General features: G+C 51.1%; 1 protein-coding gene across 7 annotated transcripts in view; it reads right to left on the bottom strand.

The window, feature by feature from the left end:
* PACSIN1 (protein kinase C and casein kinase substrate in neurons 1) overlaps nt 1-25311 on the bottom strand; it is a 58072-nt gene that overhangs the window by 10637 nt on the left and 22124 nt on the right. For 2 of the 7 annotated variants that reach the window (XM_038553791.1, XM_038553787.1), the window contains exon 1: nt 8509-8711. The exons of 3 other annotated variants lie outside the window; for them this stretch is intronic. The gene's annotated coding sequence lies outside the window, so the exon portion shown is untranslated. Of the gene's footprint in view, nt 1-8178; nt 8297-8508; nt 8712-18338; nt 18541-25311 lie in introns of those variants that run through there. 2 more of the 7 variants (XM_038553790.1, XM_038553789.1) reach the window with 2 other exon arrangements.

Here is a 25311-nt window from a genome sequence, read left to right as displayed (position 1 = left end):
AGCAGGGTGCAGAAGAGCGAGGCTGCGGATGCTTCCATTTGTATGGGGGGAAAAATACAGACAGGGAACACTTCTGGAAAGCTGGTAGTGGTGGTTGCCTTCAGGGAACTAGTTGGCTGGGGAATGTGATGGGAAGGAGAGTAGGCATCTGGCATCTGCAGGTCCTTTATGCCTTTTAAATTGTGCTTTGTATGCATAAATTGCATATTTTTAAAAACCCTCTGGCCCAGGGCACTTGGGTGACTTAGTGGTTGAGTGTCTGCCTTTGGCTAGGGTCCCAGGAGTCCCGGGATCGAGTCCCACATCGGGCTCCTGGCATGGAGCCTGCTTCTCCCTCTGCCTGTGTCTCTGCCTCTCTCTGTATGTCTATCATGGATAAATAAATAAAATCTTAAAAAAAAAAAAGAAAACCTTCTGGCCTGCATTGGAAGGGAGCTGAGGGAGCTCAGCCAGGACCCAGAGTGTACCAGACACACAGAGGAAGGGGACAGCTCTGCAAAGACCTGGCATGTCAGATGGGATGGGAATGCATGAGGGCAGAGACCAATCTCCACTCTGTCCGGGCCCAGGGGCAGGAGAGTGGATTTGCTGGGGCCCCTCCCTCAGTGCAGGTAAGTCATGGGTCTCAGGGCTCCCAGCTGAGTTAGCATGTGTAGTTCTAGCCTTGGGGGTCCCTGCTGTGTCACCAAACTGCGGTGTGACCTCAGGCAATTCACATGACTTTGTCAGGCCTCGCTGTGAAATGAGGATGGTACGACCCAACGTGAGGCCTGGATGAAGCGGTGAGGGGCCAGGCTGGACCCGCACAGAGGCAGGCTCGGGGAGACAGGCAGGCAGCACTGGGGAGAGGATGCAGGAGGGGGCAGGCCCCCAGCACTGCCTGGCGAGACACCCTGCACCCACCTCCTGCAAATCAGCCTCACACCCCACCCTGGGCGCAAGTGGGAGGCTTAACTCTGGCAAATGCCATGGTCTTCCTGAATGGTGGTCAGGAGCTGCCGTCACTGAAAACACTGCATCTCTCAGAGTCAGGAAGCTGGTGTGGCCAGCATCGATCATGCCCATGGGCAAGCCTGATGCACTCTTAGCAGAACCCATTGAATGGGCACGATGCCCATCAGACTTTTTTTTCCTGGTGGTTGTAAAGCAATTGCGGCCCTACAAGCCCTTTATCATTGATAATAACAACTGGCATTTATGGAGCACATACTTGGTGCCAAGGACTGTTCATGTGTCTTAATTCATCAAATCCTGCAAGCAAGCCACTACGGCAGGTGCTACTATCACCCCCACATTATCGGAGAGAGCATCCAGAGGCTGGGACATGACCGAAAGAGCTTGTCACCTCTCATTATTGATTTGTCACCATTGCTGTAGTGGGGGTGGCAGGCCCATGGCGGCGCCACGTGGGGCGGGGTGGGGTGCTATTTTTGTACAGCCAGGGAAGGAGCCAGGTCTCTCTTGCCCACAAAGATAGTACAGCCCTCAGTGTGCTGACCAGGGGGCATGGGCTCTGCTCCAGCCCTACCACTTCCTGGTGGAATCCCAATCAAGTCCTGTGACAGTGTCCTGGTTTTCTAACTCCTCCGATGGGAAACAATATTTCAGTCTCATGTGACACTCAAATGGTAAAAGGGTAGGAAACTCTTATTGAAAAATACAGACCATTTATGGAAGTGTGAAGTTTGCATGTTGGCCTTGACCTTTACTCTATAGAGAGAAAGGAGCCCCAGGGTGAAAGGTGCCCCCCTTAGGGCCCCAGGCTTCTAGTCAGCTGCCTCTGAAAGCCCCTGGAGGGCTGGGGCCTGTTCACCCTGGAGTGAAGAAGGGTCAGAGGATTAAGAGCATGAGCCCAGAGAGAGTAGGCCTGCTGTGGACAAAGGCACCATGTGGACTCGTGCATCAGAGGTCACTAACAACCACAGGCCTCAAAGTCACCCCAGCCCATTTCTCTTCCCGCCACCACCCAACGCATCAGCAGATCCCGGGCCCTGCTCTCAATCACACTGGTCCCAGCCCCATCACTCTCCTCAGTGCCCTCTTTACTGGCTTGCCTGCCTCTGACCTTGTGTCCCTCACCCCTGTGCCCACTCCAGTCTGTTCCCCACTGCAACAGCCAGGGGACTTTAGTAATTCCTAAGTCAGACCCCACCACTGCCCTACTCGGCATCCTCCCGTGACTCCCCATTTCCTCCAAGTAAAAGTCTAATTCTTTCCCAGGAGGCCCTGCATCTCCTCCAGCTCCACCAACCTCCTTGCTGCTCTAACCCCAGGGCCTTTGCACTTGCTAGGAATGCCCCCAGCCCCAGATTTCCATGTTTGCTCAAATGTCCTGACCTCCCACCATCTCACTTGACACTCTTTTCCCACCCCTAGCACTCTCCTGTCTCCCTGTCCTTGCTTTAGTAATCTCCACAGCACATGCTACCATATGCCAGGCTCCCAACATTAGAGTGCTCATCCTGTTTGTGTCTTCCTCTCTCACTGAAATGTCAGCTTGCTAAGGTCAGTAAATTTTGTCTGTCTGGTTCTCTGCTGTATTTCCAGCATCCAGAGCAGTGCCTGGCACATAGTTAAGTGTGTGATATGTTTCTGTTGAATGAATGAATAAATGCCAAGCACCTTCTGGAACATTCATTCATTAAATAGCAGAAATACTGAATTCTATACCTCAGAAGCAAATACGGCGCACAGTAGGTACTCAAGAAATGTTGATAATGATGGTGATACAACCAAAAGCCAGAATCTCACAAGGCTTCCAGATCCCACCTGTCCTCTGTTCTCAGGCCGCCCACTTCTCCTGGCATCCCCCCTTCCTCTCCTCTTGGCCAACCCTCAGGGTCCAGTTCCAGGGTCTCTTCCTCCCGGATCCCAGTGACGATTCTGCCCTAAGGTGGTACCCTCCCTCCTCGGGGATCCGCATCATACAAAAGAGGTTGTTCTAGTACCCTCTCTTCACTCTCCCCCTATATCAGCTATGACAGTTGAGTACCTGCAATATGCCAGCCTCTTCCTACCCTTCACCCCCAATCCTCACGGCAGCCCACTGAGATGGGCAGTGACTCCCATCTTCTCTGAGACGCAGAGAGGTTAAATGACTTGTCCAAGGTCACACAGCAGGGAGGACACGGAGTCAGATCCAGGCCCAGGGGTGCATCCTTCTGCCCCCCACCAGGTGCCCAGTGCAGAGCCAGCACCCCCCGCCCCATGGGTGTCACCCTGGCCCTCCTGCCTAAGACACTCTCCCAAGGGAGCGGCTCAGCTCAAACCTGGACGGGGCCACGGGATGCTTGAGCCGCCTCCCCCTCACCCGGAGTGGGTCTCAGGTCCCGCACACATTCCCAGCGGCAGCCCTGCTCCTCCCGATACCCTGAGGTGGACCCGATACCCTGAGGTGGACCCGCTCATCGCGCCTGACGTGGGGCCACACAGGGAGCTGCCAGAAGAGCAAGATGCAGCAGGAAGGATTGGGGTCAGCTGTGAGGTGCCGTCCTCCGCTCCTCCTCCCCACCCTGTGTTCATTCCAGCCTCTGCTCCTTCGTTCACACCTTCCCCCTGCCCGGGGTGCGTGCCATCACTGCCTCCCATCACTGTCTCTCCCAAAATAAAATAACCCTGCTTCCCTTCCAAGGGCCCTCTCAGTCCCACTTCCTCCAAGAAGCCTTCTCTGAATACCCCAGCCCTCACCTACTTCACCCCTACGCCCTGGTGCAGTTCTTAATCACACCTGCCACAAACCACCACATCTTGCTGGTTCCCTCTCGACAAGCAGAGAAAATCCTGCTATGTTAGCACAGTAGTTGAGAGCGCTGCCTGTGGGGCCAGACAGATCAACTGAGTTCAAACCCCAGCTCTGCCGTTTGCCAGCTGTGTGACTTTGGTAAGCTGCTTAAACTCTCTGTGCCTCAGTTTCCCCATCGGCAAAATGGAGGTGAGGACAATGGCTACCCCATGGGGTTTTTGTGCAATGAGTGCCCTGGTGCAGGAGGCCCCATGTTAACTATTGGTATTATTATCAGAGATGTTATTACCTGTGCTTCTACAGCTGCAGAGCTTTCAAAGCAGGAGACGCTCATCTCCCTGGAGGGCTTCACATCCCCCCCTCAATTTGAGCTAATGCCCCCCAGAGACCTTTGCTAAAGACTGACTTGCATCCCCACTATATTCATGTGCTAATATTTATCCCCTCCCCAATGTGACTGTGGTTTGGAAACAGGGCTTTTAGGAGGTGATTAAAGGTACATGAAGTCAGAAGGGTGGAGTCCCCATCGAATAGGACTGGTGGAGGAAGAGAGATGCTCACTGTCTCCCTCTGTGCCTGCATTGAGAGAAGTCGGTGTGAGGACAGGGCAAGACGGCAACCATCTGCAAGCCAGGAGGAAAGGCCTTCCCTGGAACCCAGTAGGCTGATACCTTGATCTTGGGCTTCCAGGCTCTGAGACTGTGGGAAATAAATGCCCGTAGTTCATGCCATCCTGTGTTCTGTGCTGGCCACCTGAGTTGAGAGTCCCTTCCATGACTGTTGGGCCTCATCTGGGACCCCCAGGTCTCCAGGTGCCCTGTGAGAAGAGTCCAGGCCTGGCTTCCTCTTGCCTTCTCTCTGGATATAAAACCCAGGCCTCACATCCTCCATCTCCTCTAAGGTAAGGCCCATGGGGCAGTCCCCAAGGGGCCCTCCCTTCAGAAATGAGTCCCAAGGTAGGGTGGAAGAAAGGGGATGGAAACACAAATGGGGAAACTGAGAGGCAGAGCCTGGATCTGCATTGAGGCTGGAGGGCCCCAGAGAGGCCCAGGGTCCGGGGGACCAGGTAGGATCATCCTCGGCAGAATATGGTTAAAGCCAGTGATCAAAGCCACTCCACCTCAGCCACCCTGTCCTCTCCTCCCCTCCTCCCTAGACTCTGACCTTTGGCCTTTACCCTCCCTATTCTCTCCCTCTTCCACCAGCCCCAGACACTCTCTCTCTCTCTCCTCCAGAAAATCATCACTAAAGGTGGCCCCACCCTGCACCCTGCCAGGGTCCCAGGCCAAGTGGATGAGGAAACATCTCATCCAGCGGCCTGTCCATCTCCAGGGAGCCCTAGGACAGTGCTGGTGTCCGTGCCGTGTAGCAGGCTTCACAGGGAATGAGGCTGGCCTCCCATGGAGCCTTTACCCGCGCCAGGCGGAAGGCCCAGAAGTGAATACATATCATCTTGCTCGCTAGGCGGTAGTGACAAGAGTTAGGGGGACACCAGGCAGGTTGAGGGGGTCAGGAGCGGCCTTCAAGCAACGGGGGCATATGGTGCATACACACTCCAGCAGCCCCTCCCGGTGGGCTGAGCCCAGGGTGGGTCCTCCAGTGCCTCCCAGAGGTCCCCAGCAGGACTGCTTGCAACAGGCTCCCTGTCTCACCTACACATGCTCATTGTTTCCACGGGCCATCACCCAAATCAAATCCTTGTCTCAGGGTCAGCTTCTTGGGAAGCCCAAACCATAACACCACAGATGACGAGGCAGGAGTGGGAGCTGGCAATACACAGGCCCCCATCCTCTGTGTTCTGGGTGCATCTCTCTCCTTGGGAGCAGTCATCCCACATACCTGGCTCCCGAGAGGGTGGGTCCTGTCCTGAGCCCTCTGTGTCCATGGCCTCCTGGAGGATGGGGGCCAGATCGGGCTGCTGCTGTGTAGGGGCAGCTCCCGATGGGTGCACTGCATGCTTCTCCCCCACCCCGGGCAGAGAACTTTGGGATGAATTCCCACCCAAAGGAAGCTACCCTCTGTCTTCAGTGGGACTGGGGGTGGAATGTATACAGCTCACTTTCCTCCCCTTCCTGGCCAGGTAGAGACATCCTGGCGATGGCTGGAGCAGCTTCTGCACAACATCCTGTCCAGCTTGATGCCCCTGAGGCAACTGTCCAGCCAGGGGGCCCTGCGCCCCTTCCCTTGTGAGGGCCCAATAGCAGGCCCTTCATCACAGCACAGACGCAGAAGGCCAGCCCCAGTTTTATTCTGCAGTCCAGGTCCTTGCGGGGCAGCTCTGAGCTACGGTGAGTAAGACAGAAACCCCCATGCCCTCACAGAGCTGACGTGCAGAGGCCCTGAGGTGGAAGCATGGCTGCCATGGTTGAGGAATAAGGGGGCCATGTGGCTGGAGGGGAGTGAGTGACAGGGAGAAGGAAGGAGTCAGGTCAGGGAGGTTGAGGTGGGGAGGCTGGGGCAGGAGGCTGACCCCACAGGGGCCTGTAGGGCAGAGTGAGACCTCTGACTTCCTGCCTCAGAGTGAGCTGCGGGGTTTGAGAAGAGGTAGGATGTGACTGGGCTTAGGTTTTGAAGGATCCTTGGCTGCCAGGGAGATAGTGATGAGGGCAGGACGGGGGGAGCAGAGGGCAGGAGGCGGCAGGCAGGTGCCTGCAGTCCTTGAGTTGAGAGCAGACCAGCTCCAAAGGCAACCGGGGCAGGCACAAGTGGCTGCAGGCTGGAAATACTCTGACTCAGGAGCCAATGGGATTTGCTAATGGCTTGAAAGAGAGCGTGAGGCACGGAAGGAGTCAGAGACACTCTGGGGTTTGGGCCTGAGTGGCCGGCAGGTGGAGGACTATTTCCTGAGAAGGCAGCCAAGTAGGAGAAACTGTTTGGGGGAGCCTAGGACCTTGACTTTGAAGACTTAAGATGCCCATAAGGAGCCTCCTTTCCCCCAGAGCTCCTACACAGGAGGGGCCAGCCTAGGGCTAAAGTGTCCTTCTAGCCTGTCCCAGGACCCCAGCCCCTGGCTAAGCCCCAGGCCTCTGAGTGTCCTTTCAACCCCTTTCTGACACCGAGAAGACTAATTCAGAGAGGCTGGGTCTCACACTGGCTTCCACTGCGGGCCCACTGGGTGCAAAGGGGTAGACTTGGGAAATATGCTCCAGGAGGCCATCCTGGTGGGCTCCCTGCCCCAAGTGTGGGGATAAGACAGAGACCCAGAGCAAGCACAGCCCCTAGGGACATGTAGGGCAGAAAACAATGAAGAAGAAGAATGTGGCCTAGAGAAGGCGGTGAGGAGCAGAGAAGGGCAGGGCCAGGCCCAGAGGGTCTGGGGGAAGGGATGGCTCCTTCCAGCTCTTGCCAAAACAACCTGCTCCCTGTTCTGGCTGGGATGGAGGCAGGCTCAGCTGTAGAAGGTGAGGCAGGACAGATGACCGTGCCAGGCCATGGTGGGGAGGGGGGTCCCCACCTCCTTGCGAAGGAGAGAGATGAGCAAAGAGGGTGGCGGGGTTCAGAGGAGCAGGGGGCCGACTGTGACAGTGTATATGGGTTACCTGGCCACCAGTTTCTGGGCAGATCGACACCGCCACCTTGTCTGGCCTTCTCACTCCCAGGCTGTCAGCCCCACGGCGGAAGTCCCCTGCGCCTAACGTTCAGCAGGTGCAACTAATGTTTGCAGAAATGAACGAGCTTCTTGGCGAGTATTACCCCACCCTGGTCCCTGCACCTAGTACTCTGACCCCCACGTGCCCAGGGAAATGGGAAGCCCCATAATGTGATGCCAAGGCCCAGCAGAGGACCCAGCCCAGCTCTCGGGGTACACTAGATGGGAAGATCCTTCTCTGCCCAGGCACATGGAGCAAACCAGGGCTGCACACACCAATCCCCTGCCCTTATTGGGCTAGGATTTGTCCCCCCAATGCCAGCCAAGGCCCTTCAGCGCTGTCCCAGGGCAGGACCAGACCAGGTGCAACTCACGCGATGAACTGCACGCCCTCTCCCGTCCTTTGGGCGCCCAGGTCCTCCCGGAGCCCCAGCCCCGCCCCCTCCTGAGCAGCGGGCAGAGGCTCCTCCGCAGTGCCAGTGCCGGAGCTCCCCAGCAGCCTCGAGTCTGTCCCCAGGAGCAATGCAGCAGAGGGACAGACACGGGGGAGGGAGGACCACAGGCACCCCCCCCAATCCAACATGGAGACCCTGGGCTTGCTGGGGAAGGGCCCGGGGTCCCCCAGGAGGTCTGGGGCTCAGGACTGCAGGGAGAAATGGGGAGCAAAGGGCCTGAGCTTGGGGGAGGAGAAGGATGCCTCTTGCCCGACCAGGGGGCTTGAAGCCCAATGCCCGAGATCACCTGGGGCCAGCAGAGGCAGCTGCTGTGGAGGGTGGGACGTGAATCTGCTGCTCTCCAACGGCCAGGGCCTAGCAGGGCCCTGAGTGGGAGCAGGGGATAGCCTCACCTTTCCCTGCCCACCCCTCCAGCCTCAGCCTGGGGAGGGGTAGCCCTGTGGATCCCTGGAAGTGCCAGCCTCCCCGCAGCCCACGCCTCCAGCGGGAGAGCGGTTCTACAGTCAGGACCTGTGGCGAGAGGGACAGGAGTGCAGAGGGGGAAGGCAGAGGTGGGGACTGTCCTCCTGTTCTGAAGAGGGCCTCCCAGGATGCAGGCTGCTCCCCCCCAGGTCCACTGACCCCGGCCCCTCCAGCCAGTATGCTTCCTACCAGGTGCTTGGAGGCAGGGGGACCCCACTCTCCCTGCAGCCTCTTCCAGCTGTCCCCATCGGGATGCCTACCTGGGCCTGTCTGGGCACCAAGCCAGGGGCAGGTAGGTGCTCACCACCCCTGCTGGGCCAGGCCAGGGCCGGAGGGGCTGGCTGTCCTCCACCGTCTCCGTGGTGGTGGGCAGGGAGGGGGCCTGGTGTCCGGGTGGGGGGCTCGGTCCTCTCAGGTTCCCTCCACCACCGGCTCAGGAAGGCAGCAGCGCCAGAACTGCAGAAGCCAGCTCCCCGCCCCCCACTGCTGCCTCCTCCCCTCCCTCCTCCCGACCCGCCTCCTTCCCCAGCCACCCACCTCCTTCTGCTCGTTTCTATGGCAACCGGGCAATGCTGCACAGCCAGCCTCCCTCCCATACACCAGGGGACGCTGGCCTGCTAATGTGGGGAGGACGTCACCTCGGGCGGGGTGAACAGACGGGCTCACAAGGCCACTCTGTGGGGGACCCTGCTCCAGGCCCTCTGCTTTCTCTCTCCCCAAGACCCTCCCTCCCAACATCCCTCGGAGACACTGCGAGCAGCACCTTCCCAAGCACTTGCCTTGGGTCCTTAAACTTCACTGCCTGCTGCTCCGTAAGCATTTGTTTGCTTCATCATTTACACTCACTTGGTCATTCTTCACGATTTTATGTTGAGCCCATTCTGGGGTAGGCTGAGTATGGGATGCTCATCTGACACTCTCATCCCTTTGAGAATCCATACCCATTTTACAGACTGGAAAAGCTGAGGCCTCCAGTTGTAAAACAACTTGTCTGAGCTTCTGAGGCTCCTGGGCTGGTTACTGGCAGGGAGGCCTTGTGATTCCAGTTCTGGTGCTGCTCCCACGGGGCCACCGCTATCACATACCCCTCAAAGAAAACAGCTAGGCTCGCACTGTACACGTGTGATCTACATGCGCCAGCCACGTGCCACATAAATGTACACCCCAACAACACACTTAAAGATACAAACACCCACATGTATTTGCACCCATGCAGTTCCACAAGTCTACGTGCACAGGTGACAGATGCATATGCATAACTAGAACTGTAACATCAGCATTTATGCACCTTTAAGACACGTGTGCACACATCTACATGGATCCAGAACACGCAACACATAAACCCTTTCTACACAAAATCAACAGCTGTCCACACAAGCCCCAGCCCTAGCCCACGGGAGGGGATCAGTGACACAAGCAAGAATCCAGTGTCAGAACCAGAATCCACTTCTGGGAAAGACCTGTCTGCTCTGCACCTGCCCTCCAGAGATCAGACTCTAATCTGCCCCCCTGCCTCAGCTCTGCTGCAGGAGGCCTGGGCTCGCCCTCCCCTAACTCCTTCCCTCATTCTGATAAGTCCCCTGCCTGATCCAGACTAAATCCTACCTAGAGCCCCTGCCTCGGCCCAGGGGGCTCACAGGTATCTCCACCCTTCCCTTCCCTCCCAACCCCCCGCAGTTGATGTCAGGTCCTGAGACTTAGAATTATGACAAATACAGTAAAGGGGGCCCCTCCTCCTTGGAAGGAATCCCAGGCTCAGATGACCCTGCCATCCCCCAGGAGGGGCAGTATCTGGTGGAGGCGGCTGGGATGTCAAGTGGGGATTGGGGCCCAGGACACACAGTGTGCCCTACAGGATGCACTGCCCCCACCCCAGCACCACCTTGGAAGGACCCTGGCAAGGATCATTGCCAACCCCGTGTCCCAGGGCACTTCTCAGGGGCTTCATACAGCCCAGAGAAGGCAGATACAATGGAAAGACCCAGAAGCCCACTCCAAAGCTGTTAATAATAATAGCCTCTTCCATATTTCATCCCATCTAAGACCCCCCTCAACCATGAAATTGCCACCAATTAAACCAGGGCTATAAGCTGTATGGCGCATGCAAATGAGAGATGTCAGCTGGGAGGGGGAAAACCATGTTGGGATAGGTGAAACAAGGCATCTCAGTCATCCAGCAGATGCTTACTGGGCACCCACCAGGTACCAGGGACTGTTCTAGGAACTGGGACACAGCCATGGGCAAAACAAAGTCCCTGACCTTGAGGGCGCTGACCTCCTGCCTTCCTGCAGCACCTCTGGCTGTCACTGCAGCCCTACAGGTGAGGTCACAGAACTGACAAGGAAACAGAGGCTCCAGAGACTGAGCAATTTGCCCCAGGTAATACAGCCGGTAAATGCCTGGGTTGGGATTCAAACCTGCTGCTTTGCCAAGCTTTTTCCAATGCTCTACATTGGCTCCATTAAGATCTGATTGGGACACATGGCAACAGCCACCCATTTTCTAGAAGTTTCACAGCCACATGTGCTTCTCATCCTTAGATTAAAGGCAAAAAAAAAAAAAAAAAAAAAGATTAAAGGCAGAACAGGGTCATATGCATTTGAAGTGCCAGTCAAGAAGTGGGCATGAGTGAAGACCCCCCCGCCAAATGACCTCAGAAGTCACTTATAGCCTGACCATCTGGAGCCAGAAGCCTGACAGCCATCCCCAGGCCTGAAGGTTCTCAGTGGAGGGTCAAGTCAAGACCCAAACCAGACAGTGGGGCTGGCACCTGAGAGCCAGGGCTCCCTGGAGAGGGGACACCTTAGTTGGGGGTGAGGAGGGATTGGGTTTCCAGGCACTGTAAGCAGAGCCCCCTACCCACCTGTCAGGCCCCCAGCCCCAGATCATCTTTCTACTAACGAGCCAGCTCCATTCTGCATTTTGAAAGATAGCTGCTCTCCGCTTCCACCCCTGCATCAACCGGACCCAGCCCCACCTGCTGCTGGGCAGACCCTCCAGTTCTTCCTTCCCAGGCTTAGACAAGCTCTGTGGAAGAAGGTGACCCTTCTGTCACCCCCTCTCTGCCCAGCCTGCAGAGCATCCACCTCCACGCTGCCCCACCATCAGCCTGATCCAGTCTCATCTGCTCCTGGGAAGGCCCCCAAGCCACCAGTGTGCAGCCATGTACTCTCCCACCTGCAGGTCTCAGACAGGCTCAGGGACATCCCTACACCACACACACACACACACACACACACACACACACACACCCATGCCCGACCTCAGCTCTACTCCCGAACCTTAACAATAGTGCAGTCCCACAGGCGCGAGCAGTCAACATGAGGAAGGGGCCTCATGCCACCCAGGAGAAGCTGACCCCTTCTCGTCCAACCCAGAAAACATTCATTGCCCCCTCCTTCCCATCCCAACACAGCTATCCCACAGTTCCCCAGTGCCAGGGCAAATGCAATCAGGGCTTATTAGCTGCTGCTTTGCATCTCATTTGCATAATGTTCCCATGACTGTCAAAATGCCAGAATCCTCCCCAAACCCCTGCCCATGACAGGCAGGGCTGGTCAGCTCTGGAGAAATAAGATGGACAAAATTCCACTAAGGGGCTAAACATGGAGGGATAGGGAAGAGCAGAAGGAGAAAACCAAGGCAACTTCAAGTTCCAGACCCAGATAGGCAGCCAAAGGAAGAGCAGTAGATACTTACCAGGCACCTGCTAAGTCCAGGCACCATGCACAGTGCTTTATGCACTTTAGCTATTTGTTTTTCACAATGAACCACTTTACAGATGTGGAAACTGAGGCTCCAAGCTGTTAAGGCTTTGCTACTCAATGTCTAAATCTCAGGACCAGCAGCTGGGGTGTCACCTGGGAGCTGGGAGGAAATGCAAAAATTCAAGTCCCACCCTAGACCCTGAACTGGAGTCTGCATTGCCACAAGATCCCAGGAGACTAGGGTAGGAGAAGTACTTGTTAAGGGAGCTGCCCTCTGATACACAGCCAGGAGATGAAACTGGTGCCTGAATCAGTTAATCCCAAATTAACAAATCTTTCCTGAGCACCTACTATGTGCAGCACTACACTAAGGAGAGGGACACAGGAGATAACCCAAAAGACAATATCCATAACCTTGCAGACATTTCATAGACATTCTCCCAAAGCAGGAGACACAAATACAACAAACACATAATTGCAGGTCAAGTGGTGATGGGGTGATGGGTGCTACTGAGAAAAATACTGTGGGGTAGAGAAAGGATGAATGAGGTGACATGTTAGGATCCCTCTTTGAGGAGATGACATTTGAACAGAGACTTAAATAAAGGGGGAAGAGGAGGTATATGGTGATTTGCGGGAACAGTGTTTTCCAGCACAGAGAACAAGGGCAAATGTCCTGAAGCAGGAGTAAGCCAGGCACACTGAAGACACCCCAAAACTAAATGGATGTGTGGAGGGATGGACAGGCAGGTAGACAAAGGGATGGCAGGTAGAAAGAGATAGTAAATAAGGTAGGGATAAAGAAGAGGCAGGCAGCAGCTATATCCTGCAGGGCCTTGTAGGTTATGGGGAGAATTCTACTTTCTTTCTTTTTTTAAAGATTTTTTAAGATCCTCCCTGCAGAGGGAGAGGGAGAAGCAGACTCCCCACCACGCAGGGAGCCTGATGTGGGGCTTGATCCCAAGACTCTGGGATCATGACTTGAGCTGAAGGCAGACGCCCAACCAACTGAGCCACCCAGGCGCCCCTACCATCTTATCTAAGTATGAAGAGAAGCCATTGATATATTTTTTAAGATTTTATTTTTAAGTAATCTCTATACCCAACATGGGACTCAAACTCACAACCTCAATGTTAAGAGTCACACACACCACCAGCTGAGCCAGCCAGATGCCCCAAAGCCTTTGGTATTTTTGAACAAGGGGAAAACGGGATCCCATTTATGTTTTTAAAAGATCGCTGTGGCTTTTATGTGGAAAAGTGAGTAGGAGGAGGCAAGGGCTAAAGAAGCAAACCAGTTAAGAGGTTTTGAAATATTTATTTCCAACAGAAAGGAGTTCTGTGGGCACTAAAACACACGTCCAAAAATATTTGTTCATAACAGCAAATTCTCTTCAAAGCAGCTCTGTTTATAATAGCTCCAAACTGGAAGCAACCCAGATGCCATCTACAGAAGGGCTGATCAGCAAATTGTGTGGTTTACTGCACAGTAAAAGTAGGTAGCTTGTTTTTTCATTGCTGTATAGGATTCTACTGGGTAAATTCCACAGTGTGGTTTGTATAAGGTTATCAAACCTTATACAGCAATAAAAAACATCAGACTACACACAACCACATGGTCAATCTCAAGACATCATGCTGAGCAAGGGAAGCCAAGCTTAAAGAACATCTGTAGTGATTCTATCTACATGAAGTTCAAAAACAGGTAAATCTTGGCTTCTGGTTCCTGGGCCAGATGAAGCAGATACACTTTTTCCTACTTCTCCTGTGAAGTACAGCTAATGCCCTGGATGTTATATATAAAACAAACTTACAAAGACTCTCAAAAGGGAGAGAAGAAAGTAGACTAAGGAAGACCCAAGGAGCAACACAGCAGTGAGTTCTCTGGGTTTTCTTTATTGCCCCAAATATCTCAGATTTGGAGCTGGAGAAGTCAGCAACCCAGAAATACCAATGAGCATGGACAAAAACAGCCTTAAGAAAAGCATCTTCTCCCTATCTCAAGGACTGGGAAAGGCAGTCTAGCAAGACAAAATCTTGAAAACAATAAATGCCCTACTCTAGCCAAACACTATAGAAAAAAACTGTGGCCCCATCCCCTCTACATGACCAGACGCTGAGTGGAGAGCTGTGCCTGGTTGTAATCAGGACCCCATTCCCCTACCACCAGGTGGTTACAGAGAACAGGTAGGGAGCTGGGACTTCCATCCCCACCCAACAGTACCCGCCACACTGGGTAGGGGCCTAGGAAACCCAGTTAGGACCTTCACCATCCTCACTAGTGAAGACCACACAGGGAGCAATCATGAGCTACCCCTCTCTTCCCAGGCAGGGAGGTATCAGTGGAGGTCTGGTGGATAATGAGAACTCCCATTCCCACCCAGCAGTAAGGAGGAAGTCTTCTCCCCCACCAGGTTGTCAGCTGAGTTCAAGTGGGGGAAACGGACTTCCACCCCCATCTGGCATCAACAGGCAGTCTTAGAGGAGACCCACTAAAACAGGAGGCTTGAATAAGAGCCAGTGTCTCATAATACCCCAATGTCCAGGATACAATAGAAAAATCATCTGTCATACCAAGAGCCAGAAAAAATCTCAATCTGAATGAGAAAAGGCAACCAACATATGCCAACAGCAAGATGACACAAATATTGGAATCATCGGACAAGGAAGTTAAAGCTGCAATCTTAAAAAGGCTTCCACAAGCATGAACACCCTAGAACAAATAACAAACAAAATAGAAAGCCTTAGCAAAGAAACAGAAGATACGAAGGAGAATCAAACTGAAACTTTAGAACTGAAAGGTCATTGGAGGGGCTCAACAGCAGGTTGGAGACAAGAGAGGAAAGAATCTGTGAACTTGAAGATAAAACAATAGAAATGACCCAATCTGCCAACAGAGTGAGGATGGACAGGGTGGAGGAATGAACAGAGCCTCTGGGCCCTTAGGCTCATAACAAAAGAGCCAACATTCCTGTTGTTAGGGGGGTGGGTGGGCAGGACTAAGGGTGAGGGGCTGAAAGTCTTCAAAGTAGTGACTGCAAAAATTGCTCCTCTCCATGAATCTCTGGAGTCTGTACTTACCCCCACAAGGAAAAGGAGAATGAGAGAAACTAAGGAATTTGTCTGAAACCACATAGCTCATGGTGATCTGAATCAGGCTCTTTCCCCTCCCAGGGGTTGTCTGGCTTAGGGAAGCACCAGAACCATCTGGAGGTTTGGATAAAATGGAGATTCTGGCCCCAGCCACAGAGATTCTGATCTAGCAGGGGTTTCAGTTATGTCACTGCATGATAAAGCTCCTCAGAATTTAGCGACCTAAAACAATGATTTATTGTATTTTGCAACTCTGTGGCTTGGCTGGGTTCACCTGGGTGATTGTCTCTTCTACAGTGGCCTCAGCTGGGGCTGCAGTGTCCGAAACAGCTTCTTCATTCCCGTGAGTGGCCTCAGCTAATCCAGGCAGTCCCCATCCCCCCAGGGGAGGGATGTCTTTTCCCCCAGGCTGTGGTCTCTCCAGCAGGAAACCTTAAGACCTACTTACATAGTAGCTCAGGGCTCTAAGAGCAGACATTCGAAAAGTACAAGTTCCAGCATGCAACTTGTCTTTCAAGTTATCTTATCTATCAACCCTCTGCTTCTCTCAAGCTGGCCAACGTCAAATTGCCCATAGCAGGTCACACAGCAAACCCAGAGTCAATGGGGGAGGGGAGAAGGGTGGAGGGAGGGAAGGTGCTACACCAGGGTGTACATAGTGGGAGGTGGGGTTCACAGGTGACAGCAGGGAGCACCAATGTATCAGACCACAGTTAAGTCAGTGATGGGGCCCACGAATTTGCATTTTCTTAAGATTTTATATATTTATTTGAGAGAGAGAGAGCGAGAGTACGTGCACAAGGAGGCAGAGGAAGAGGGATCCCAACACTCTGGGATCATGACCTGAGCCAAAGGCAGACATTTAAATGCCACTGAGCCACCCAGGTGTCCTCAGATTTGCATTTTTAAGAATTTATTCATGAGAGACACAGAGAGAGACAGACACAGGCAGAGGGAGAAGCAGGCTCCTCACAGGGAGCCCGATGCGGGACTTGATCCCAGGACCCCAGGGATCACACCGTGAGCCAAAGACAGATGCTCAACCACAGAACCACCCAGGCATCCCCTGGATTTGCTTTTTTTTTTTTTTTTTTTTTTTTTTACCTCTTTCCAGGTAAATCCCCACTGTGAGGGGGATACAGGCGTTCCAGTGACCGCACTGCAAGAACTTCCTACCCTATTCCTACACCTATTCTGTAACACCAACATCAAAGAGGCTTCTCAGTCTCCCCGCTGGTTCTAGTCATTGATCAAAGGGAATGTCACAGACACAATCACTGTCTTGGAGGAGGCGGAGGTGGACAGCCCAGAGCAGATCCACACACTGGGTCACAGGAACACTGTTCAGATAGTGGCTTCTCCAGTAAGGGTGGGACTGTGGCTCTGAGTCCTGACTCAGCCCCAGTCCAGCCAGGTGACTTTGCACAGGGCACTCCCTCTTGGGGTACCAGTCTGCTGTCCTCAAAGTGAGCCGGTGGGACCAGATGAACAATCTCTGCACCACCGAGGGACCCTTTACATATTTCTTCACCCAAGAAGCTTCACGTTTGGAAAGACTCTTGTCTAACAAACTGCACGAGCTGAGAAATTTTTTTTAAGCTAAACCACAAATTACTCCTGACTCAATTAATTACCAGGTAGAGTTTCTGATCAGCAAGGCATTACCAACATTTCTATGCTGAAAGGATAAAACTCCCACCCAAAGCGAAGCATTCTGAGGCACTGGCTGGACTGTACTGCCTCAGTCTGAGAAATGCTCAGTTTGGGGACAGTTTTGGTAATATTCAAAATAACTGAGCTCCACTCTACCCTTCCCCCCAATCTCTCTCCCTCTCTCTCTAAAATAAATAAATAAAACCTTTTAAAAAGATACAAATGCAGATATGTCCAACACGACACATTTGACGGGACCCAAAAAGAGAGCTCCTACACATCAAATTCTAGGTGCTCTACTGCTCATAGGATGTGATGGAACTGCATTTCTTTTTTTTTTTTTTTTCAAAAAAAAAAAAAAATTGGCTCCAGAACAGTGCAAAAATCACACTTAGGGATAGAGCCAACCATATTTTTTAAAGATTTTATTTTTAAGTAATCTCTATACCCAACGTGGGGCTTGAGCTTACAACTTTGAGATAAAGAACCACGTGCTCTACAACTGAGCCAGCTAGGCTCCCCAGGATACAGCCAACCTTGAAAGTCAGGTACTAAAAAAAAAAAAAAAAAGAAAAAGAAAGTAATTTACTATGTTTATTTATTTATTTTTTTATTTATGATAGTCACACACAGAGAGAGAGAGAGAGGCAGAGACACAGGCAGAGGGAGAAGCAGGCTCCATGCACCGGGAGCCCGACGTGGGATTCGATCCCGGGTCTCCAGGATCGCGCCCTGGGCCCAAGGCAGGCGCCAAACCGCTGCGCCACCCAGGGATCCCTCATGTACTATGTTTAAAGAAAGATGACTGGGGTGCCTGGGGTTCAGTTGGTTGAGCATCTGTCTTTGGCCCAGGTTATGATCCTGGGGTCCTGGGATCGAGCCCCGTGTTGGGCTCCCTGTTCAGCAGGGAGCCTACTTCCCCCCTCCCTCTGCCCCCACCTTCACCTCTCATGTTCTCTTTCTCATTCTCTCAAATAAATAAATAAAATTTTTTAAAAAGATGACTAAGGTCTTGATAGAATTGCCTGACCAATAGTATCTAGGCTAAGCCACCAAGTATGGCCCCTACTCAGAACCGGCCCCGTAGGGCTCCCTGCACCCTCAAAGAAGGAGAGCCAGGGGCCTTGGCTCATCCTGACAAACAGAAATCTCTTTGACCCTGCAAGCCCCGTGCAGCTATTTCTAAAAGGCTGTTCTGCAAGGGGGCAGTGTGGGAAGGGTGGGGGGCTGTCTGATTTATTGTGAAAGTAATTTTTAGCAGCCGACACTGCTGGTTGTCTAACCCACAGCTGGTCCTCCTTTGCACTTGCTGATTGGAGCCCCAGCTGCTTTATGAGACTCAGAAGAATGCCTGAATGGCCTAGGGCAGGCTTTCTCGACCTCAGCACTACCGAGATTTGGAGCTGGTGATTCTTTGTTGGGGGCTGTCCTGTGCATTGTAGGAGGTTCGGCAGCATCCCTGGCTTCTACTCACTGGATGCCAGCAGCAGCCCCACTCTGAGTTATTATAACCAAAAACTCTGCAAACATTGCCAAATGTCTCCTGGGGCACAAAATTAACTCAGGTGGAGAACCTCTGGCCTAAGGTATGAACTCTGCCTGTGGACTTGATAAAACACAGATTCCTGGGCCTTACCTCCAAAGTTTCTGACTCAATAGGTCTGTGGTGGGTTGGAGAATTTGCATTTCTACTGGGCATCCAGGTGATGCTGAAGCTCCTAGTCCAGGGACCCATTTTGAGAACCATTGGTCCCGGCAGCCCAGATGGCTCAGCGGTTTATAGTGCTGCCTTCAGCCCAGGGCGTGATCCTGGAGACCCGGGATCAAGTCCCACGTCGGGCTCCCTCCATGGAGCCTGTTTCTCCCTCTGCGTCTCTCTGTCTCTCATGAATTAATAAGATCTTTAAAAAAAAAGAGAGAGAACCACGGGTCTAAGCCATTTGTGGCACTCCTGTTCCCCCTGGCCAATCAGACCAGAGGGAAAGAGCTTCCAGGAAAGGTTTCCTTGTTGATGGTAAGAGGCACTTGGAAAGAAATAGTCATTTGTCTTCTCAGACATTGTGGAGTCTGCATGTGATGTCTGGAGCTGTAGCAGCCATTTTGTGCTCCCAGGAGCTTGAGGGCCAAACCTACCCACTGAAGATAGAAAGCTTGTTCCTGATGTTGGTTGAGTCACAGAACTCATACTAGGGTTAACCTCATGAAATCTTGATGAGCAAGATAGCAAGATTTCCTTTTAGTTTAAGCAAGTAGTTCCCAAATTTTACTGCCCATTAGAATACATGGGAAGCTTTAAGACTCCTCTCACATCAATTAAGTCAGAACCTCTGAGTGTACAATCCAAGAACCAGTATTTTTTTAAAGTTTCACCAGGTGTTTCAACATTTAATCAAGTTTGAGAACTTTTTTTTTTAAGATTTTATTTATTTATTCATGAGAGACACACAGAGAGACACAAAGACACAGGCAGAGGGAGAAGCAGGGTCCCTGCAGGGAGCCCAATGCGAGGACTTGATCCCAGGACCCCAGGATCATGCCCTGAGCCAAAGGCAGACACTCAATCACCAAGCCACTCAAGTGTCCCCAGTTTAAGAACTCTTGCTACTGCAAGTGTGGTTGATGGACCATCAACATTAGCATTATCTGAGAGCTTGTGAGAAATGGGGAATCTCAGGCCCCACCCCACACTCTGGGACCTACTGACTCAGAGCCTATATTTTCACAGGTAATATGTAAACTGTATATACAATAAAATTTGAGAAACAATGGCTTAAGCCATTTTGAGTTGTTTTTTTCTGTTACTGACATCCCAACTGTTACCATCTATGCAGCTAACACACCTGAACACAGGATTTACACATTTAAATCACATTGAAGTAATTCTTTCAAGAGGACCCCAACAGTCTTCCCAGCACTAGAGAACATTGTGGCCATGTCTCATAAAGCTGACCATGCCCATACCTGTAACTTAGGAATTCCACTTAATGGCATACCCTCTTGAGAAAAACTTACATATGTTCAAGAAAACAAACATAAAAATGTCCTTTGCAGTTTTGCTACATCAGAAAAGGGAGAAATGACCTAAAGGTCCCTAGTTGGGGAAATTAATAAATTACCGTATATTCATATTACCATGACATTAGTTAACATTTTTTAAATTAACTAATTTATTTTAGAGAGAGAGTGTGTGCTTGCATGCAAGTGGGGGCAGGGGCAGAGGAAGAGAGAGAATCCTCAAGCAGACCCCCTCAACTGAGTGGGGAGTCTGATGCAGGGCTTGGCCCAGTGTTTGATCCCACTACCCTGAGATCATGACCTGAGCTGAAATCAGGAGTCAGGCATTTAACCAATTGAGCTACCCAGGCGCCCAACATTAGTTAACATTCACTAAATGGATACTCTCTTTTATAAATGTTCTACATGAATTACCTTGTTTAGCCTCATAGCTTCCCTATTAGGCACGCATTATTAGAATCCCTATTTTACAGATGAGGAAACTGAGGCACATAGCAGTAACCTGCCCAAGTTACTGCACAAAACCCACAGAACTAGGTGGGATTTTAAACCAAATAGTCTGGTCCTAGAACTGACCTTCTAATCATTATAGCAGCCTACCTGTGCGGGGGGAAAAAATCCCCCCTGACCTCCTGACCTTTCTACACAGACATACCCAGTTTTCCCACATACATACTCATGTCTATCACTGCACATGTAATACTTAACTGCAACTATCACTTTCATGACAATCTGCTAGCTCCTCTTAAAGTGCTTTTCAAATCCAGATGCACATCAGAATTACCTGGAACACTTTTTTTAAAAGATTGTGGTAAAATATGCATAACATAAAATTTACCATTTTAAACATTTTTAAGTATACAATTAAGTACATTCGCATTGTTATGCAAACATCACTACAATCCATCTCTAGAACTTTTTCATCATCACAAACTGAAACTCTGTCCTCATTAATAAACTCCCTGTCCTCCCTCTTCAATCAGCTCCTGGTAATCACCGTTCTACCTTCCATGCCTATGAATTTGCCTCATCCAGGGACCACCTCATAGTAAGTGGAATCACACAATGTATCTTTTATGTCTCGCTGCTTTCACCTAGCTTAATGTTTTCAAGGTTCATCCCTATTGCAGCATGGGTCAGTACTTCATTCCTTTTGAAGGCTGACTCCTATTCCATTGGATGTATATGCACCATTTTCTTTATCCATTCACCCACCAAGGGACGCCGTGTTGTTTACACCTTTTGGCTACTGTGAATAATGCTGCTATCAACTCTGTAATTCAGTATCTGTTTTGAGTTCCTGCTTTCACTTCTCTTGGGTAGATACCCAGAAGTGGAATTTTGGTCATATCCTGTGTTTAACTTTTTGAAGAACTGCCAAACTGTTTTACCACAGCAGCTGTACCATTTTACATTCCCATCAGCCATGCAGAAGGGGTTCCAATTTATCCACATCCTCACCAACAGTTATTACTTTCTGGGTTTGTTTTTTGTTGTTGTTGTTGTTGTTTTTTGTTTTTAATAATAGCCATCCTAATGGGTGTGATGTGGTATCTCATTGTAGTTTTGATTTGCATTTCCCTAATAATTAATGCGGTTGAACACATTTTCAAGTGCTTATTAGCCACCTGCATCTCCTTTTTTAAAGGAATATCTATTCAAATCCCTTGCTTATTTTTAAACCAGGTTCCTGGTTCTTTGTGTTGAGTTGTAGGAGTTCTTTATATATTCTGAATATTAATCCCTTACCAGACATACTATTTGCAAATATTTTCTCCCACTCTGTATGTTGTCCTTTTACTCTCTTGATGTCCTTTGACGCGCAAAAGTCTTAATTTTTTTTATAGGGGGTAGGGGCAGAGGGAGAAAGAGAATCTTAAGCAGGCTCCCTGCCCAGCAAGGAGCCTGACACAGGGCTTGATCTCATAACCCTGAGATCATGACCTGAGCCAAAATCAAGAGTTGGATGCTTAAATGACTGAGCCACCCAGGTGCCCCAAAAGTCTTAAATTTTTATAAAGTTCAATTTATTTTTTCTTTTGTTGCCCATGCTTTTGGTATCATATCCAAGAAATCATTGCCAAATTCGACATCATGAAGACTCCCTTCTGAGTTTGCTTCTAAGAATTTTATATTTTTAGTTCTATTGATTCAATTTAGGCCATTGATCCATTTGAGTGAATTTTTGTATATGGTGGTAAAGTAAGGGTCGAACTCCATTCTTTTGCATGCGGCTATCCAATTTTCTTGCTTAGGACACTTTTATTTTTTTTTAAAGATTTTATTTATTTTTTCATGAGAGACACAGAGAGAAGGCAGAGACATAGGCAGAGGGGGAAGCAGACTCCCCTCAGGGAGCCCCATGTGGGACTCAATCCCAGAACTCCAGGATCACGCCCTGAGCCAGAAGGCAGATGCCCAACCGCTGAGCCACCCAGGTGTCCCTGCCTAGGACACTTTTAAAACTCCTTCTATACCCCAGGATCTCTATGGTGGGGCCCAAGCATCAGTGAAAAGAAAAGCTCCTCAAATGGTTCCCAAACACATCCTGGGCTATGAACCAATGTCCTACTGCCCTGAAATTTTAGTCCCAGGTCAGCCTGCATTGGTCTCGGCTGAGTTTCTAGCAAAGGTGAGGCCCATGGAAGTATTCAATGGGGTTTATGCTGGGCCTGGGGTGACTGTGGGAGATTCTGGCCCTAGAACTTTTTAAACACATGGTTCTCCACGCTATGTCAGGTGCATCTAAGGAGATAAATAAGATCTGGTCACAAGGTCAGCTCCAGGGGAACAGGTGTAGACTCTGGAGAAGCCACAGAGTAAGATGGTAATAGGGTGCCAAATAGCATGAGACAGGCTGTCCAAACCACGGAATCAGAGAGGTCCGGCTGCAGGGAGGGCTGCCTGGAGACAGGCTGGGGTTCAGCCTTGAAGGGACAGATAGGAAGGAGAGTTTCACAGGAGGAGGAGCTCCAGCAGAGGCACATGGGTGAGTATACCTGGGGCAAATGGGGAAGACCTGCTGGAGAAACTTCCCAAGGAAGAAAGAAAAAGAAATAATTGTACCGTCTGCCAGGAGCCTATCTGCTCATGCTTTCCAGGGTCGTGTTTCCTCATCTTTAAACTGGGATAACAGCAGCACTTGGCACACAGGGCGGCTGGGAGGATTTCGTGATCTGGGCCAGGAAAGGCCCCTGGAACCATGCCTGACACGGAAGAAGCAGTCAATAGTGCCAACTAGATATTTCTTCATTATTATCTCCTTTAATCTCGGCAGCGACCCTAAGAGATGGATACCATTATACCATTATCTCTATTTTTCCAAAGAGGAAACTGGGGATCAGGGAGGTAAAATCAGTGGCCCAGTATCACACAGCAGGAATGAGCCAGGATTGAAACTCTATTCTGTCCCACTCCAAAGCTACGCACAAATCTTCTGCAAAACTTGGAAACAGATGCTGGATTCCTGGGCCCCAGAGCTGGAAGGTGCCTCCCAGAGCCCCTGCATCTCCTTTCTCTTGTCGAGAAAGACAACCAGAGAAGGTGGGTGATGGCACAAAGCCAACCCCACAGGATGTCAGGCTGAGGGGGAACCGGGACTGAGTCTTCCAGATGGACTGATGGGCAGGTCAGATCACCACGCTGGCCTCAGGCTCCACATGACTCGGTAAGCACGAGGTGCCCCGAGCTGCAGCCACCTCAACTAAGAGTGCGGTAGGGAGCCCAGGTGCATCCTGGAGGAGGAGGCTTCTGCACAGCGGCAAGCGAGTTCAGTGGCCTGCCACCCACCTCAGGCTGCCTGAGGCCGCCCCCAGGGGCTCTGGTCCCCCTCCCCCTAAGCTTGGGCCTGCAACCCTGAGACACCCCTCCCTGAGGGGCCCCCACCGCAGTCTCCTACCCACTACAGGGAGGAATTCAGGCAACTACAGATGACCTCTGCAAGGGAGCAGAATGTAAAGTGGAATCCCTTTGCCTGTGCAATCTTCATGATTACCACAGCAACAATCCTCAGCGAGCCACTGTGACCAGGCTTCAGTGCAGGTGCTGAGCCCCCAATGGACTTTGGTTCTTGCCTCCCCCGTCCCCCCACCCCAGGGCTGCCTTTTGTCCCTCCGCATAATCTGCTGCAACTGCACAACCTGAGGCCTCTCCACTCTCCAGCGACAACCACAGGGTGGGCTGCAGGTGGCTGGCTTCAGTCCCATTGCAGAGGTGAGCAAACAGAGGCCCCTCCTCACTGAGTTCTGGTGGGAGCTTAGCCTCTCACATCTCATCTGGGTCCCCTTTATTCCCACTCAGCAGTTTCCTGGGTGAGATAGAAGGACCCTCTGAGTCATTCTCCTCTAGAAACAGAGGGGAAATGGATACACGAGTAGCACCCATGGTATAATTTAGGGAAGCAGTTTCTAAACTTGGATGTGGGACAAAAATCTCTTTCAAAGAAAATGCACATTCCTAGTACCCACTCTGGAGAGTCTTGAGTCTGCGGATCTGCGGTAAAACCCAAGTGTCCCTGTCTTGTTTTGTTTTATTTTTTAAAAGTTCCCTCATATGATTTCAATAACAAGCCTAAGCTTAGGAAACATTAGAGGGCAGAGGAAATAATCCCTGAATAGTCTCTGATCTTTCCCTCACTGTTGACTTTTCCAACAACCCAAAGCACCTTCTTTTTCACATCTAAATAACCCCTGGAAGAGGTAAGGGAAGAGATGTGGGTCATTCACACTTTAGTATAAAGAAGTTTACTTAGCCACCTTTCTGCTTAATGTCTAGCTGACATTCTGCCCATTTAGGGGAAGACGAGGGTGGGAATTAGGAGTGTTGAGCCTCAGTGGCTCAGTCAGTAGAGAGTCTGAATCTTGGTTTCAGTTCAGGTCATGATCTCATGGATTGTGGGATTGAGACCCATGTCAGGCTCCCCACTCAAGGAAGAGTCTGCTTGGGATTCTTTCCCTCTCTCTCTTTGCCCTTCCCCCTGATTGCGCGCTCTCTCTCTCACACACACAAATACATAAGATTTATGTATTTAAGATTAATGTGTTAAGATTTAAGCCCCACCCCCCAAAAAAGAAAAAGGAGTGTTGAAGAAAGAAGAAAGTAGGAAGAGGGAGGGAACAGAGATGCTCTGAGACAGGTAGTAAGAGTAAGGGGCTTTTAACTGAGCCAGATGACTTGACTGGTATGTCTCATGGTGGAGAAACCAGAGGGAGGCTTGAACTTGCCGTAACTAGCACTCCTGCCAGAATCCAGATGGTTACTAACCAGTGTCTGCCTGAGTTCCATGGGGGATGTCAAGCCCAGAACAGAGACCTGCCTGCACAGCCCACAACTGGGGAATGGTCTAACTCTCACAACTCAAAGTGTGGTCTGTGGACCAGCAGCACTGGCATCACCTGGATGTTTGTGAGAAATGCAGAATCTTGGGCCCACCAGATCCTCTGACTCTGAATCTTGGAGCAAAGTCCCCAGGACACTTCTGAACCCATCAGAAGCTCCAGCCCAATTAGCAGTTAGCCCCAGAGAGCCCCGGGAATTACTTGCTTCTGAGAGAACATTAACGGGCAATAGGCAGGGGTCCCTCATAAAACAAGTGG

Source organism: Canis lupus, chromosome 12 (genome assembly GCF_011100685.1).
Source record: "Canis lupus familiaris isolate Mischka breed German Shepherd chromosome 12, alternate assembly UU_Cfam_GSD_1.0, whole genome shotgun sequence".
NCBI classification, from domain to species: Eukaryota; Metazoa; Chordata; class Mammalia; order Carnivora; family Canidae; genus Canis; species Canis lupus.
Note: the sequence above shows the minus strand (reverse complement) of the source record. Positions and strands in the feature narration are given on the sequence as shown.